The following is a 17,836-nucleotide window of genomic DNA, read 5'->3' as shown; positions in this document are numbered from 1 at the left end:
CCAAGCTGAAGACGTCTCTTACCGAGTCCAACCGAGAGGCGACTCGTCTGAAGAAAGATATAGTGACTCTGAACGAGCAGCTGGAAAGCATGTCTCGCAGGTGAAACGACCTGGAAGCTTATCTGAAAGCACTCGTCAAGAAGCTCTTCCTTATGCTCGAAGGTACTTTTCTTTATTCGACTGATTTACTGTTTGCATGTCACTGTGAACTAGTCGACTCATTAATTCTTTGAATCTGCAGAATTCTGCCAAAACTTCAAAGAAGAAACTGGACAGAACGAGACAGGCTTGGACCCCATCCTTTCTCCTGTCGGCGATGAGGCTGCCATGAACGTGCTCCGACTGGAATCTCGTGTTGCCAGTGTTACGAGATATCTTGCTCGCCTGAAGGTGGCGGTGTCGCGCATTGATACATCACTTTGGCCAAGGGCAACGCTTCAAAATGACCTCGAGTCCCCGATGACTCGACTCAATGAGGTTCTGATACGTCCATTTTACATCATGCTTTTATATCGATATTTATTGCATTATGGGCTGTTATTACACATTATGTCACAATACTTATGCCTATTCTCTCTTATTCTACAAGGTTTGCATAAAGAGGGAGACTGCCGGCAGCTGGGATTCTGGGCTGGAAAAGGAGCAAATATTAGATACCTATTCTTCATAGCTCGAAAAGTCCTGAAACTTCACGGAAGACGTTTTCAGAATATATAAAAAATACTCAGCGGAAGAAGTTCACCAGGGGGGCCACACCCTGCCCACGAGGGCGGGGGGCGCGCCCTACCCCCCTGGGCGCGCCCCTACCTCGTGGGCCCCCTGGTGGCCCTCCGGTCGCCATCTTCTGCTATATGAAGTCTTTCGATGAGAAAAAAAAGAAGCCATCTTCTCGGACGAAACTCTGCCACCACGAGGCGGAACCATGGCGGAACCAATCTAGGGCTCTGGCGGAGCTGTTCTGCCGGGGAAACTTCCCTCTGGGAGGGGGAAATCATCGCCATCGTCATCACCAACGCTCCTCTCATCGGGAGAGGGCAATCTCCATCAACATCTTCATCAGCACCATCTCCTCTCAAAACCCTAGTTCATCTCTTGTATCCAATTCTTGTCTCCAAGTCCGGGATTGGTGCTAGTAGGTTGCTAGTAGTGTTAATTACTCCTTGTAGTTGATGCTAGTTGGTTTATTTGGTGGAAGATCATATGTTCAGATCCTATATGCATATTAATACCCCTCTAATTATGAACATGAATATGCTTTGTGAGTAGTTACGTTTGTTCCTGAGGACATGGGAGAAGTCTTGCTATTAGTAGTCATGTGAATTTGGTATTCGTTCGATATTTTGATGATATGTATGTTGTCATCCCTCTAGTGGTGTCATGTGAACGTCGACTACATGACACTTCACCATTGTTTGGGCCTAGAGGATGGCATTGGGGAGTAATAAGTAGATGATGGGTTGCTAGAGTGACAGAAGCTTAAACCCTAGTTTATGCGTTGCTTCATAAGGGGCTGATTTGGATCCATATGTTTCATGCTATGGTTAGTGAGGGAGTCCTGGATTAGGGGGTCTCCGGACAACCGGACTATATCCTTTGGCCGGACTGTTGGACTATGAAGATATGAGATTGAAGACTTCGTCCCGTGTCCAGATGGGACTCTACTTGGCGTGGAAGGCAAGCTAGGCAATACAGATATGCATATCTCCTCCTTTGTAACCGACCTTGTGTAACCCTAGCCCCCTGCGGTGTCTATATAAACCGGAGGGTTTTAGTCCGTAGGACAACAGACAATCATACCATAGGCTAGCTTCTAGGGTTTAGCCTCTCTGATCTAGTGGTAGATCAACTCTTGTACTACTCATATTATCAGGAATAATCAAGCAGGACGTAGGGTTTTACCTCCATCAAGAGGGCCCGAACCTGGGTAAAACATCGTGTCCCCTGCCTCCTCTTACCATCCGCCTTAGACGCACAGTTCGGGACCCCCTACCCGAGATCCGCCGGTTTTGACACCGACATTGGTGCTTTCATTGAGAGTTCCTCTATGCCGTCGCTGTTAGGCTTGATGGCTCCTTCGATCATCGATAGCGATGCAGTCCAGGGTGAGACTTTTCTCCCCGGACAGATCTTTGTATTCGGCGGCTTCGCACTGCGGGCCAACTCGCTTGGCCATCTGGAGTAGATCGAGAGTTACGCCCCTGGCCACCAGGTTAGGTTTGGAAGCTTAAACTACACGGCCGAGATCCGCGGAGACTTGATCTTCGACGGATTCGAGCCCCTGCCGAGTGCGCCGCACAGTCACGATGAGCATGATTTAGCTCTGCCATCGGACAGTGTTCAGGAGACCGCGCCGGTAACCAATCTGACCCTCAATTTGGAGCCAATAGTGCCATCCATGGACGGGTCGATAGACCCCGCCACGGAGGCCGTATTCTCAGCGGCGATCGAGCCGAATATCGACCTTACCCTTCACGAGAGCTGTGACGCCGAACTACCGGATTCTTCCCCGGCCACGGACTCCGAACCGCCTGCGCCCTTGCCTATCGAATCTCTTTGGGCACCGATCATGGAGTTCACCTTCGCGGATATCTTTCAGCACTCGCCCTTTGGCGACATACTAAACTCACTAAGGTCTCTCTCTCTCTGTCAGGAGAGTCCTGGCCGAACTATGTTCGGCAGGATTGGGATGCGGATGACGAAGAAATTCGCCGCCCACCCACCACCCACTTAGTAGCCACTGTCGACAATTTGACCGACATGCTTGACTTCGACTCCGAAGACATCGACGGCATGGACGACGATGCCGGAGACGAAGAAGAACCACTGCCCACAGGGCACTGGACAGCCACCTCATCATATGATATATACATGGTGGACACACCCAAAGAAGGCAATGGCGACGAGACAACGGAGGATGACCCCTCCAAGAAGCAACCCAAGCACTGACGTCAGCGGCGCCGCTCTAAGTCTCGCCAAAGCAAAAGCGGTGACACCGGCACAGGAGATAATCGCACTCCGGACAGTGCCGAAGATGACAACAATCCCCTCCAGCAAGATTTAGAGCAGGAGGATGGAGAAGCAAGCCCTCCCGAGAGAGCGGCAGATGGAGAGGCGGAGGATGATAATTACATGCCTCCCTCCGAAGACGAGGCAAGCCTCGACGACAACGAATTTGTCGAGCCGGAGGATCCCGCCGAACAAGAGCGCTTCAAGCGCAGGCTTATAGCCATGGCAAATAGCCTTAAGAGAAAGCAGCAGTAGCTTCAAGCTGATCAAGATTTGCTAGCTTAGAGATGGACCGAAGTCCTTGCGGCCGAGGAATATGAACTCGAACTCCCCTCCAAGAGTTACCCAAAGCGCAGGTTGCTACCCCGACTAGAGGAGGAAGCAATAAAACCTACATCTCCAGCATATGACGAGGCTGATCGGCCACCTCGTGGCCGCGACAGAGAGGCATTTCAGCCAAAAACTCAGCCCGCACCCCGACGCCACTCAAATAAAAACGACAAGGCACGGGGAAACATGCTAGACCTGCCAGACGTATTGGAGGATAAAGCAAAACACACAAGATCGATCTATGGATCACGAGGGCGCGCCACTACGCGAGACGATAACCGTCACGCCGGATACAGTAAAAGTAAATCCGGTCGGGCCGAACACAGCGGACAAGAATCATTCAAGCTGCGTCGCGACATAGCCCACTACAGAGGCGCCACACACCCCATATGCTTCACAGACGAAGTAATGGATCACCAAATCCCAGAGGGTTTCAAACCCGTAAGTATCGAATCATACAACGGCACAACAGATCCTGCGGTGTGGATCGAGGACTTCCTCCTGCACATCCACATGGCCCGCAGTGACGATCTACACGCCATCAAATACCTCCCACTCAAGCTCAATGGACCAGCTCGGCATTGGCTCAACAGCCTGCCAGCAGAATCCATTGGCTGTTGGGAAGATCTGGAAGCAGCATTCCTTGATAACTTCCACGGCACTTATGTGTGACCACCAGATGCTGATGACTTGAGCCACATAATTCAGCAACCAGAGGAATCGGCCAGGCAATTCTAGACACGGTTCCTGACAAAGAAAAATCAAATTGTCGATTGTCTGGATGCAGAGGCCCTAGCAGCTTTTAAGCACAACATCCGCGACGAGTGGCTCGCTCAGCACCTTGGCCAGGAAAAGCCGAAATATATGGCAGCCCTCACGACACTCATGACCCGCTTTTGTGCGGGAGAAGACAGTTGGCTGGCTCGCAGCAATAACATATCAAAGAACCACGGCACTTCAGATACCAAGGATAGCAATGGCGGGTCACGTTGCAACAAACATAAGCGCCACGTCAACAGCGATAATACCGAAGATACGGCAGTCAATGCCGGATTCAGAGGCTCTAAACCCGGTCAGCGGAAAAAGCCGTTCAAAAGAAGCACTCCGGGCCCGTCCAGTTTGGACCGTATACTCGATCGCTCGTGCCAAATACATGGCACCCCGACAAGCCAGCCAACCACACCAACATGGAATGTTGGGTGTTCAAGCAGGCCGACAAGTTAAACGCCGAAAACAAAGACAAGGGGCTACATAGCGATGACGAGGAAGAGCCCCGGCAGCCGAACACTGGAGGACAGAAGAGGTTCCCCCCACAAGTGTGGACGGTGAACATGATATACGCAACCCACATCCCCAAGAGGGAGCAGAAGAGTGCGTTAAGGGATGTATATGCGTTGGATCCAGTCGCCCCAAAGTTCAACCCATGGTCCTCCTGTCCGATCACCTTCGATCGCAGGGACCACCCCACTAGTATCCGTCATGGCGGATTCGCCGCACTGGTCCTAGACCCAATCATCGACGGATTTCACCTCACTCGAGTCCTTATGGACGGTGGCAGCAGCCTGAACCTGCTTTATCAGGACACAGTGCGCAAAATGGGTATAGACCCCTCAAGGATCAAACCCACAAAAAGGACCTTCAAAGGCGTCATACCAGGTGTAGAGGCCCATTGTACAGGCTCAGTCACACCGGAAGTAGTCTTCGGATCCCCGGATAACTTCCGAAGCGAGGAGTTAATCTTCGATATAGTCCCGTTCCGCAGTGGCTATCATGCACTACTCGGGCGAACCGCATTCGCGAGATTCAACGTAGTACCGCACTATGCATATCTCAAGCTCAAGATGCCAGGACCTCGGGGGGTCATCACAGTCAATGGAAACACAGAGCGCTCTCTCCGCACGGAGGAGCACACTGCGGCCCTCGCAGCAGAAGCGCAAAGCAGCCTCTTAAGGCAATCCACCAGTTCGGCGATTAAAGACCCGGACACCTTCAAGCGCGCCCGGAGTAATCGGCAACAGGACCGCCTAGCACGTTCCGAGCTCGCATAGCAATGCGGCCCCCACCCCAGTCCCAGCCAAACGGCGAAATCCGTACCACGCATGCATAATTACGCATTGAAAATACCATGGGCACAGGTGGGAAGGGGGGCACGACTACGGCACGCCCCAAGATGCGGCTTAACCGCACTAGGGGCTTCCCGCTTTGTTATTTTTCTCTCTTTCAGGACTTTCATCTCTGGAAACCCCGTCCGGCAGTACGATTGCCGAACACACGATGCAACAACCAAGGAGGCAGAAAGCTACGTCGCACCATGGAACTTCCAGGTGGTCTCTGACAACGAGTGAAATACCTACTTTAAATACCATTCCTCAGCTTGCCCTTGGAGGGGACATGTCAAATAGTCCTACTTTTTGCTTATCACACTACTTGTATCATTCTGCTTTGACGTACCTTTTTGAATAAACAATTCATAGCACTAGACTATTACCGCATTCTCTATTCTCTTTTTTTATATATATATGTTCATTCATGACATTCAGCACCCGTACACTCTGGTACGGCCAATACGCCAGGGGCTTAAGCATACCCCATAATACGGCGTGAGAAGTCCGAACACTTTTGATAGTGCGGCACCCCGAACTTATAGCATTATATGCATCAGCTCCGAATCATGTCTTGGGTCAATAGTTGGGTTTGCCCGGCTCCCATGTTTTGGTACCTTACGTTCCGCTATATTGGCTAAGGTAGCACTGGGAGAACTACTGCGATTGTGCTCTGGTTCATCTGGGCTAAGCACCTCAGTAGAGAAAGCTAAAACTGACTGTCATGATAAGGCGAGATCACTACAAAAAAAACACTTCCATGATGATACGTGTTTGTCACAGTAGGTCGCTTTTTTTGTCATGCATGTACATCCATGACAAATTTATGACAGAATCAAGATAGTCATACCCGTGTTGTCGTAGAAGTGTTCCATGACATTACCAAAATTATCATCACGGAAGTGTCCACTTCCATGACAATAAATCACGCGTCACAGAAGTGCTTTCGTCAAGGGTGACTGACACATGGCATCCGCCGTAATGGAACGCCGTTAAGCTATCGGGTCGGGTTTTGGATCCGATAACCCGTTAACAGCCCCGACCAATGGGGATTTTCCACGTGTAAAATCATCATTGGCTAGAGGAAACACGTGTCGGCTCATCGTTGGGACAGATGTCATCCACTCACTGGACAGAAGGCGCCTATGATACGTCAACACGTGGCACGGCCCAATAGTGGCCCATTCTAGTGAAAAGGCCGGCCCATTTGACTTGGTCAAAAGCTGGCGGGCCGGCCCATGGAAAGTCGGTTAACGGCCTATTCTCATATAGCCCATTTACAGCCCGCTAACCCAAGGCCTGTTACGCCCTATCCGAATTAGGCCCAGTAGCGTCATCTGGGCCGTCCAATATGATTCCAGCCTGTTTTCACTTCTGGCCCATGTATAGCCCATGACGTCTTTCGGCCCATATGAGGCCCTTTGTAACTCTTGGCCCATTAGCGGCCCGTGCTGAAACTGGCCCGTAATGAACAGTGTATCACTTTGCACCCATTAATGGCCCGTGGTGAAACTGGCCCGTAATGAACAGTGTATCACTTTATACCCATTAACGGCCCGTTATTCCATTGGGCCATCTCCAGCCCATGTTATCTTTCGGCCTTCTCAGAGCCCATTTATTCTTGGGCTCATTTCCAGCATTCATTTACTTACGGCCCATTTTTGTCATTTTCTGCTTGTGGGCCAAATTCAGCCCGTGGTTACAGTCGGCCCGTTTGTGGTCCGTTAATATGTTGGGCCGTTTTCATAGCGTCATCAAATACGGCCTATTAACGATGGCCCGTTATGGTCGGCCCATGAACGAACGATTCCAACTCTAGCCCGTTTACGGCCAGAATGCGGTCTGTTTGGCCCATGTTTGGCCAATCGATCATACGGCCTGTATAAGGCCCATTGATGATACGGCCCGTAGAAGGCTCATTGATGATACGTCCCGTAGAAGGTCCATTGTTTCTACAGCCCATAGAAGGCCCACTGTTTCTACGGCCCGTAGGAGGCCCAGTGTCACTACAGTAAATATTAGCCCATGGTTATTGTGGCCTAGTTTTAAAAAATAGGTTATTGCAGCCACTAGCAAACCGCAAAAAAAGAACTGCACTGACCACAAGCAAACAAATAAACAAGACAACAAGGAAATAAATAAGCAAGCAACTTACACTAGGCTATCACGGCTATTACACATATTATATCCACTGGGCATCAAAGTTCGCCACCAGTGCAAATATAGGGAACACAACAGCATATAAACGCCGCAGCAAAACAAGTCCAGAACTGAAACCACTTCAGAAGAGCTCAAGAAACAATATCCTGGGTACCCATAATGCTGGCAAGATGCTTAGCAAGCTTATTAAGTTTCTCTTGTTTGGCGCTTAAGTCCTCCAGCGCTTGCTGTTGCACCAGAAAGTATGCATCTGAATTCTGCAGGGACTTCCTCAGTCCTTCGGCTTCCTGTCGCATAACATCTGATCGATGTCTTTCAACTTGAAGTTGAGACTCAAGAAGCTGAACTGATTCAGGCAATGAGTTCGAAGAGCTGGTGCTAGCAGTGGTAGCCAGTAACTCGAACACTACATCAAGACAGGACTTTGGGGTTGTCTCAGTGTCTTCAATATAGTTTTTATCAGCTTTCTTGGAGACCAACAGAGATGTCTCACTATCTAGAACCTTATCTGCATTACTTCCTTTACCATTGCATAACAAGGTACTCTTCTCTAATATTTTATTCGCGTTCTAAAAGAGAAACAAACAAACACATCTCAGGTTTACAATGTAGTATATGAAACTCATTTTGGTAAACCAGTTCAGTAGTAAGGTGGACAGGATAACAACATGAAACAAACATATATCTATGTAGTATGGTCACTGTATGGTCTATATCATTCTAGTTTATGTTGCCAAATCAAGATAGATACAGTTCGAATCATATGTATTTAAGACAAAGCAGCATAGACATAATATAAGTGTGGGAAACTACACAGCAATAACAACACTTGTAATGTGCATGGCATGAGAACATAACTGTTTATTCAATTGGAACTGAAATCAACATAGAGCAAGTTACAACAGCAAACAGCCAAACACGTTGAAGAAACAGGTTTAAAACATACCTGTTGCGCCATTGGAGTTTCAATTGCATCCTTCAAATTTGAAATTAGTTGGTATCAGTAAATACAGTGATGCAAGAGCAAAGTAGTATGAACCATAGCTACGGAACCTGGCCTAAGAACAATTCTTCTTCTGCTTTAAGCGTTGACTTCAGGTTCGGAGTGGTAGTCCTCATGATTTGGGCACTGCAGTTGCCTTACTAATTGCTCGTGTTTGGGTGCTCTATGGTGGAGACGGTGCTGTGTCAACGGGAACTGGGTGTCTATCTGCTGGGGTTGGGGTTAGAAGGGGTGTAGCTGGTTCGCTGTCCAACTGGGTAGGGGTACAATCTGCATGAGTGTGGGTTATGTGTGGTGGGGCTGGTTCTTGGGCAAGTACAACCGTGGTTCTATCTGCATCAATAGGTAGCATGATCTTTTCTGAAGACCGTGTTTTTACTCCCACAGATACTGCCATCACCCCCTCCAATTGAAATGGCTGATAAACAAGAAAAGTAATTGAATGTACAGGCATTGTAAGATAGACATGTGCAATGGATAGTAGGGAAGAAAACAAGGCATGCAATAATTCACATTTATGTTGTCTAAGCAAACAGAATAGCAGGACATAATTTCACATATATGATGGCTAATTAAACAGGATAGCATGACACAATTTCACATGTATGATGGCTAACTAAATAGGATAAAATGACATACTTCAAAATATGATGACTATGTAAACATGATGACATGATATAACTATACGATGTGTCTATTAAAGTGGTTGGCATGCGATAAATCACAAACATGCCGTTGATGGAAACATGATGGCATGATATAATTCACGGATAGAATGACATAATTTAAATATGATGACTATGTAAACATGGTGAGATGATATAACTATATTATGTCTTTAGAAAATGGGTTGGGATGCCATAATTCAAATACATGCTGTCTATGTAAACATCATGGCATGACATAATTCAAATATATGATTTATATACTAAGGAAGTGAGCAGAGGGCAATCGCATATATGATGTGTCAACTAAGGAGATGGCATTCAATATTGTGTATATGATGTAAAAACTAAGCATTGCAATACAACATATGCATTATATGAGTAATATAACCCTGCCAAGTTTGAGCATACACCTCAGGGGGATAATATGACTGGTCATCTGCCTCTGAATCCTCCTCTGAAGAGCTATCTGTAACCAGCAAGATATCTGCTTCAGCAGGTAGCATTGTCTGCTCTAAAGACCTTGTTTTCACTCCAGATTTCTCCATCACCAATCCAAATGGCTGATGCACAGGAAGAGCAGTTGAATATACAAACATTGTCGACAAAAGCAATGAGAAATACAAAAAAATGATGGCATGACATAATTCACATATATGACGCTTGCCTAAACAGCATGGCATTGCATAATTCACATACATAATGCCTTGCAACAAGATAACATTGCATAATTCACATATATAATGTCTTGCAACAAGATGGCATTGCATAATTCACATATATGGTAATTAGACACTAAACAGGTGGCATTCACACAAAGCATGTCTAAACTAAGCAAATGACATAGCAACGCAAGATACCATACGCACGATATGAGCAACATAACCCTACCAAGTTAGGGCATGCACCTCGGGGGGAAATATGACTGGTCATCTGTCTCTGAATCCTCCTCTGAGGAGCTATCGATAACCAGCAAGACATGCGCTTCGTCAGATAGCATTGTCTGCTCTGAAGACCTTGCTTCCACTCCAGATTTTTCCATGATCGTGCCAAATGGCTGATGCACAGGAAGAGTAATTGAATGTACTAAAATTGTTGACAAATTTAACACATAATAAAAAAATGATGGCATGATATAATTCACATATAAGATGACTGGCTAACCAGGGTGGCATTGCAAAATTCACATATATGATGCCTGGCTAGACAAGATGGCATTGCATGATTCACATATACGATAAAGAAACTAAACAGATGGCATTGACATAAAGCATGTCTAAACTAAGCATATGACATCTTTAATGTATACAGTAAGCAATGCAAGGCACCATATGCATGATATTACCAACATCAGGATGCCAAGTTAGAGCGAAGACCTCATGGGGTAAATAGGAGTGGTCTTCTCCTTCTGAATCCCCCACATAACAGTTATCTTCCTCTTGATTACGATCCGAAATGGGTGGAGGGGGGCTGCCTTTGCGCCCACCATGGAACGACATCTGCATGAAATTTTATTGCCACGCAAGGCTCGTCTCTTTTGCTCTACATGATTAGTTCCATTGTGTATAATAACTGGCATGCATAGGAATAAAACATAGTGAGATTATGTAAGGAGTGCATGCAAAATCTAGAGTGATGGTAGCAAACTGTGGATAGACCCAAAACCAATGATAGCAGGCAGATAATAGCTTTAGTTAAAAAATACAGATAATGGCTCCTTTAATGTTTGTTTGCACCCAACATGAAACTCATAGTAGACACCGGAGATTAACCAGATAGTAGACAGATAGTACTGATTGCTGCCCCAATATGTACCCCACAACCATTTAAAAACTCAAGTTTCAGCATTAGTTTGGACCTGACTCGGAGTCTAATAGGTGAACACGATGATAATGTAGCATGTCATCATATTAAGCGACGCATAACGTAAGCAGACACGGAAGAGTGCGACCTCTCTTGCGGACCCGTGTAGTCCTCAAGGTCATCTGCTCAGTTGATGATGGTAATGCAGTTGCCGTGGCTGCCGGCGAAGGGGAAGAAGATCTGAGGCGGCGAAAGACAGTCTGGAGAGCGGATCCTGCTGTGGTGAACCCTTCCGTTGTTGGAGCAGCTGAGCTGGGGTGGAACACAACGCCGCAGGAGCAGGACAAACCACACAAGGTTTTCTTTGACACATATCTGTAACAGAAGTAATTGAGTAAGGGCTTGTTTGAATTTGAGGTTTCTAACAATGCAGGGATATGAAATAGATATGAATAGGATAGGAATGCACGTGCAAAACAGAGAATTTAAAAACACAGGATTTCTGCCAATCTGGGTGTTTGATTCACAACAATTGGAAGATCACAGGATGCTAAAAAGCATGGTGAGATTAAGTCAAACCACAAGAAAATGTATGGTTATAATGCTATTATGCTACTATCTCTTAGTCTTGTGCTTGATGAATAGGAATATGAAAAGTGGGAGAAGTGGAAATTAGAATTCCTACGGTTTTTCTTTCAAGGAGACACTAAAGGAACAAATCCTACAGTTTTCCTTTGCTCCATTCCTTTGCACCAAATTCATGAAAAGTAGTACCATAGGAAACTTTCCAATTCCGATGTCTTTCATTCACTTTTCCTTTCAAGCACTGGCGATTCTAGTAGGCAGACTTGAGCAAGGAAAATCCTACACTAAAAAAATGTTTTTGTGCTACTTCTATTACTTTGGACCCAGGCCACTGCCATACTAGCTCAACTCCCAGGCCCATCGACAAATGCACAGCTCAAACGCGCAGAGATAAATAATGATGGCGTTCAAGAGAGTCCATCACGGATAGCTAAGTTGCCTGGTACCTCACTGCTTGTCATATAGTAGGATAAAATAATCGTATTTCCCGTTACTACGAGTGCTCAGTGGACAATATATATAACATGTAGAGTAAAAAAGAGATGCAACAAGTGTACAACCTCTTTGGCGAAGCCATGTCGATCTCATCGTGATTGGGTTGGCCGGTGAGAATGCTCCGGCTGACTTAGTTGTCGGAGGAGGGGAAGAAGATCTTAGGCATCTGGAGATGGAGCCCGAGGTACTGCTCTGCTGTGATGGAGGGTTTCGTCGTTGGAGCAGCTCCGGTGAGTTGTACGACGCCGAGGCTGAAGCAGGACAAGAGAGACAACGAACAATGTTAACCTGAGTGGAATTCTAATAGCGTCTCCAATATATGACGTAAAATACATAAACACAAAGTGCTAGATGTAAAATACATCAGCCAATCATCTCTGAACTTAACTGTCGAAACTGAATTGAACTGTCGAAACTGAACTTAACTGTCGAAACTGAATTTTGCTGTCGAAACTGAATTTTGCTGTCGAAACTGAACGCACTAGCAAGGTGAGGCTACACGTCGGTCGACTGACTTTTTCATCTCTAGTCAGTCGATTTTCTAGCCGTTGCATACGAAATCAAGAGCCTGCGGTTCATCTTCAACCTCCACCCCCCTGAGCCGGCCAAACAGCAGCCCCCCGCCGCCCGCGGCCGGCGGTGCGCCGCCCCGCCCGCCCCGAAAACACTCCCCACCGCCGGTCCGCCGCCGCCTCGGCCATCCCTCTAGCCCCCCCCCCCCCGTGCCGAGCTATTTCTCCGGCGATCCCCACGCCACCGCCCCGCCAATGCCCAGCCACCGCCGACGACCACCGCCCCCATCCTGAACCCTAAGATAGGTAGTGGGGTACCTCTTCGGCGAGCCCCCCTCCCCGCTGCGGCTGGTTCTTCCTTCACCCCGGCGACATCGGAGTGAAGTGTAGCTAAATCGGAGCAGCATCGCAAGCAAGAGCAAGAGCGAGAGCAGCAGCGCGAGCAAGAGCAATAGCAAGAGCAGACCAGGCAGGGGACCGAGAGCAAGCGCAGAGCAGCAGCGCGAGCAAGAGCTAAAGCAGTAGCAGGTCCTACTGATGTGGACATCATCGCCAAGGGAGCGGCGCCGTGGAGGAAGTGGTCGGCGACGCCGCCGTGGATGGAGCCACGCCGTGTCAGCTCGGGACCGAGCGCCGGCAGCACCGTGAGATCGAATCAAGAAGAAAATGTGGCGATTAGTGTACAACCTCTTTGGTGGTGCCGATTAGGCCGCAGCTTCATCCGAGGAAACGGTGATGATGATGCTCTTACGGTGGTGCGGGTGAAGACGGCGGTGTGGGAATGGAGGTGGCGCGAAAGATGAGGGGAACGTCGGGGCAGCTCCTTGGAGGTGGAGGACGGTGTGGCTGAACTGGCGGGACGATGAGATCGACGACAGATCCTCATCCGGTATGGTGGATGAGGGACGTCAAGGTGTTGATGTGGACGACGTCGTCGGGGAAGAGGCTCTGGCTGGGTGGCGGACGGAGCAGGGTGTGGGGTTTTGTCACGGGTTTTCGTGTCCTCGGTGTACGAATGGGTGGGCAGATGGGATGGCACTGGGGAACCATGGCTTAGAGACGCGCTTGTCCGAAATGTGGGGTAAGTTACGAAAGTACCCCCACCAATTTGAGGCGGTTCTTTCGGTTCAGGGGTACCACGGGCATTTCGCGTGTCGGGATTTCACAGGAGGTGGGAGTTTCCGTGCGTGTTGTAATTTCAGAATAGCAAGGTGCGGGTTGAGATGGAGGGATTTGTTGGAGCACAACCAGACAAACATATATCTTAAATATTTCGGGCTAACAAGGCGCGGGTTGAAGAGGCGGGAGTTTCCCAGCACGATAGACAGAGACGCTAGCTTGAATTTTCGGCATAACAAGGCGCACCTTGAAATTTCGAAAGAACAAGCTTAACGTGTACCCCCCAAAAAAGACAATTTGCACATCAACACACACAACACACACACAAACACCATTTAGACTAGTGTAAGGTACACGTGCATTGCACGCATGAGATTTGGCAACCAAATTATGAATAAATACCACATTATAGCATGCAAGATTTGAGTCATATATGCATGATGTAGATGTTCGTTTAATTCTTATAGTTCATTTCATTCAAAATCATCTAGTTTTTATAAGAAAGCTAATCTATTTTAAGATTCATGGAATTGTGCGTCGTAAGACATAAAGCAAAAACAAATAATGGCAAATCATGTAGAAAAACATTTGGGAAATTCTGATACGGAAGATTCTAGAACAAATAAGAAGTGCTTGTGTTTTGATGTTTGTGCATTATGCTTAAATTCAACCATGGAGTCTTCTAGATTATACATGTGGCGAAATCTGGTGGAATCTAGATGATATCCAACGGCCAGTAGTGCTCAAATTTGCCATCTTTGGACCATCGGATTCGCCTCATCCAACGACCATCTTTCAAAGTTAAAGTTACCCGCACACAATAAAAAAATTATAAATTATAAAATATATATATAGGGGTATAGATATAGATATGTGATGCAAAAGCCGCCCGTCATCTCCAATTAGAATAGTGTGTCCATGCACGGATGCGACATGGGCAAATGATGTCTGCCATCGATATCTCAAATTCAAATCAGTCTGACCATGTTCAATGTGTATACATTACAACATGCTTGTTTCCAAACCACACCGCGCAGATCTCTGTTATATTCATGCTTGCATGGGTTTCAAACATCAGGATCTCTTATTCAAATATTTGAATTCAACTTTACATTGATTGTGACCTCACCTATTCAGCTATTCTTTTACACCCACACAGTAGTCTTCTCTTTATAATTGTACCACTAACCTTCTCTCGTGCATGCATGCACACACACTACCAGTCGGCATTATCCATCGCACGCATGCAATCTTTTTCTTTAGGCCGGTCTCCCATGAAGGCACACACCAACACACATCCCCCTCTCCATCATATCGGGCATTCTTTATCTCTCACGTGTGCATGCGCAACGATCGATGTTCCTCTATGTATGTGTGTATATAGCTAGGTCTTTCATAGTTCTCCACACAAACCGATCAATCGATATATCCAGTGAGGTCTCACCCTCTTTCCCACGTCCACATCGATCAATCTATACCTCTCTATATAGGATTAACATATATAGCTAATACACCCACATTAATTATGTATCCAACGTCCCTCTCTCATCATCCATGCCTTCTGCTTCATCTCTCAGACGTGTGCACAATGGCGAAGACAGGGGGCAGTAAGGGACCTGCCCCCTCCCCCCTAACATCACTATATATCAAGGCTAATATGAATGTGATCATTAGACAATTTCTGCTAAAAATGGTTTAAGTTCATGAATTGACCCTCCTCGTAAAGGATTAGCAATGCTTGGCCCCCTAGCTCATTTATTTTTCATGGCTCCGCCACTGCGCATCAGCGCACGTGTTCGCCCTCTCTCTCTCTAAATATCGATCTCGCACTTGTGCATTCCTTCATAGTCTCCCTCCACTCGGCCCCTTGCACCATCTTCTAGCCCCCACTGGATTTTGCCACATGTACAATCTAGCAGACTCCATGGTTGAACTTAAGCATAATGCACAAACCTCAAAACAACAGTGATTCTCTTTTGTTCTAGAATCTTCCGTATCATAACTGCCCAAACTTTTTTCTAGTTGAATTGCCATTATTTGTTTTTACTTTATGCTTTACAATGCACAATTCCATGAATCATAAAATATATTAAGGGCTTCTTTGATTCAAAGGATTCTCAAAGGAATTTTGGAGGATTCTAATCATTAGGAATTTTTCCTATCTTGGTTGTTTGATTCGTAGGATTGTAAACCATAGGAATTTTTCCATATGATTCATTTGCACTAGATTTCATAGGAAACATCCCATCCACTCAAACCTCTTTGAAAGAATTCTGCGTTTTTTCTATGCACAATCAAACACTCGTACAATCCTGTAGGATTCAAGACGACATTCCACTATAATCCCATGTTTTTCCTATTCCCGCGTTCTTAGTTTTTTATAAAAACTAATTGATTTTGAATGAGATGAACTATAAGAATTAAACGAAGGGCTACATCATCAGGCATATATGACTCGGAGCTTACATGCTATAGTGTGTTATTTATTCATAATTTGGTTGCAAAATCTGATGCATGCAATGCACGTGTACCTTACTAGTACTTCAAGTATGTGCAAAACACGTAAATTAGAATACCAATGGCATGCTACACAGTGTCTCCCTTACAGTTCATGAAGCCACGTGGCACATGTGTAGGCGTTGTCACGACCTCCTTGCGTGGATTGATCACAGTGACGTGCTGTTGGTTCTAGAAGAATGTACTCGTCCTCCCTGAGCCATACTGGCAGTACATGCACGAAGCGAAGATGTGCACGCACGCCATGCACACACTCATTCCTCGCATGCACACGCGGGTACACGGGCGGATGCAATTTTGTACCAAGATCCACCCCATGTGATAATTTGACGCGTGTAAAGTCATTCACTTCATTGATGGTCAATTAATACAGCGCATGCAAATTGAGTGGACGTGAGGGCGGAAGAAAGACATTATTACTCCACTGCGCGCATGTGAGTAGTTAAATCGTGGGTTGCTAGTAGAACTTCCATTGGTCTCCTTCGTATTTTGTGCCAATTTTTGACACTAACATAATATTTACGCATTTGAGCAGTGTAGTAGTACTTGAAATTTATGTTCCGCTATACTCATCGGGAGCCGTTTCGGGCCTCGAAACCAAAACCATCAATTAATCTTTACCTTGTTCCCATCACATTCGAAAGCCTGCTCACACCTACTAGTAGTACGTACCAAACCTGAACGTGTTCCCACTATGCAGGTATTAGTACTAGTGCTAGTACTTAGGTTATAAAAAGGGGAACTACTTAACCGAAAATCACTCTACCTTTCCTCCTCATAAGTGCTTCTTCTTCGTCCGTCGTTGCCATGGCCGGTGAGCATAGCTCTAGGTCGAGAACTACTCGTAACAAGGGAGCGGCAACCAAGGCTGCGGGAAAAAAAGAGAGGGCTCGCCGCCACGCAGAGACCTCGAAAGATCTCTCACGGGCAGGCGATGGCTCCCAGGAGTGCCCTAGCCGCGGAGGCGAACATGCCGAGCCGGTGGAGCTGGAGTCGTTATCCCTCGACGACATGCCCGATCAGCTCAGTAAGCAGAAGGAGTTCATACAAGGCTTGATGGAGTTGCTGAAGGAGAGCCTCGATGACATGCCCGCTGAGCTCAATCAGCAGGGGGAGTTGACCGCCGGCTTGGTGATGCTGCTGAAGAAGAGCACTGCCTCGGAGAAGAAGGCGACCGACGAAATCCCGCGACTTAGGGAGGACAATGCGAAGCTCTGCCACGAGATCGACCTGTTGAAGGAGAAGAACGCCGGCTGGAAGAAGCTAGATTGCGCCATGGATTAGCTTTGTACAGCAGTAGTATCGATGGATTGCGCCATGGAGCAAAACTTGAAATTAAAAAAAGGTGGTACTTATAGAGAGCGCTAGTCGCCAAATTATGCATATAGTACTATTAAAAAGGCTAGTCATAATAATGGTGTCCAGCACAACCCACCCCTCAAATAAAACTAAGAGGGTGCATGGATACGTTTTAGTCCCATGACTAAAATTAGTGGGACTAAAACATGCTAGCCTCACCAATGCTTGGATCCAAATACT

Source organism: Triticum urartu, chromosome 5A (assembly GCF_056163025.1).
Source record: "Triticum urartu cultivar PI428250 chromosome 5A, HENAU_Tu73, whole genome shotgun sequence".
NCBI classification, from domain to species: Eukaryota; Viridiplantae; Streptophyta; class Magnoliopsida; order Poales; family Poaceae; genus Triticum; species Triticum urartu.
This window is presented reverse-complemented; position numbering follows the sequence as displayed.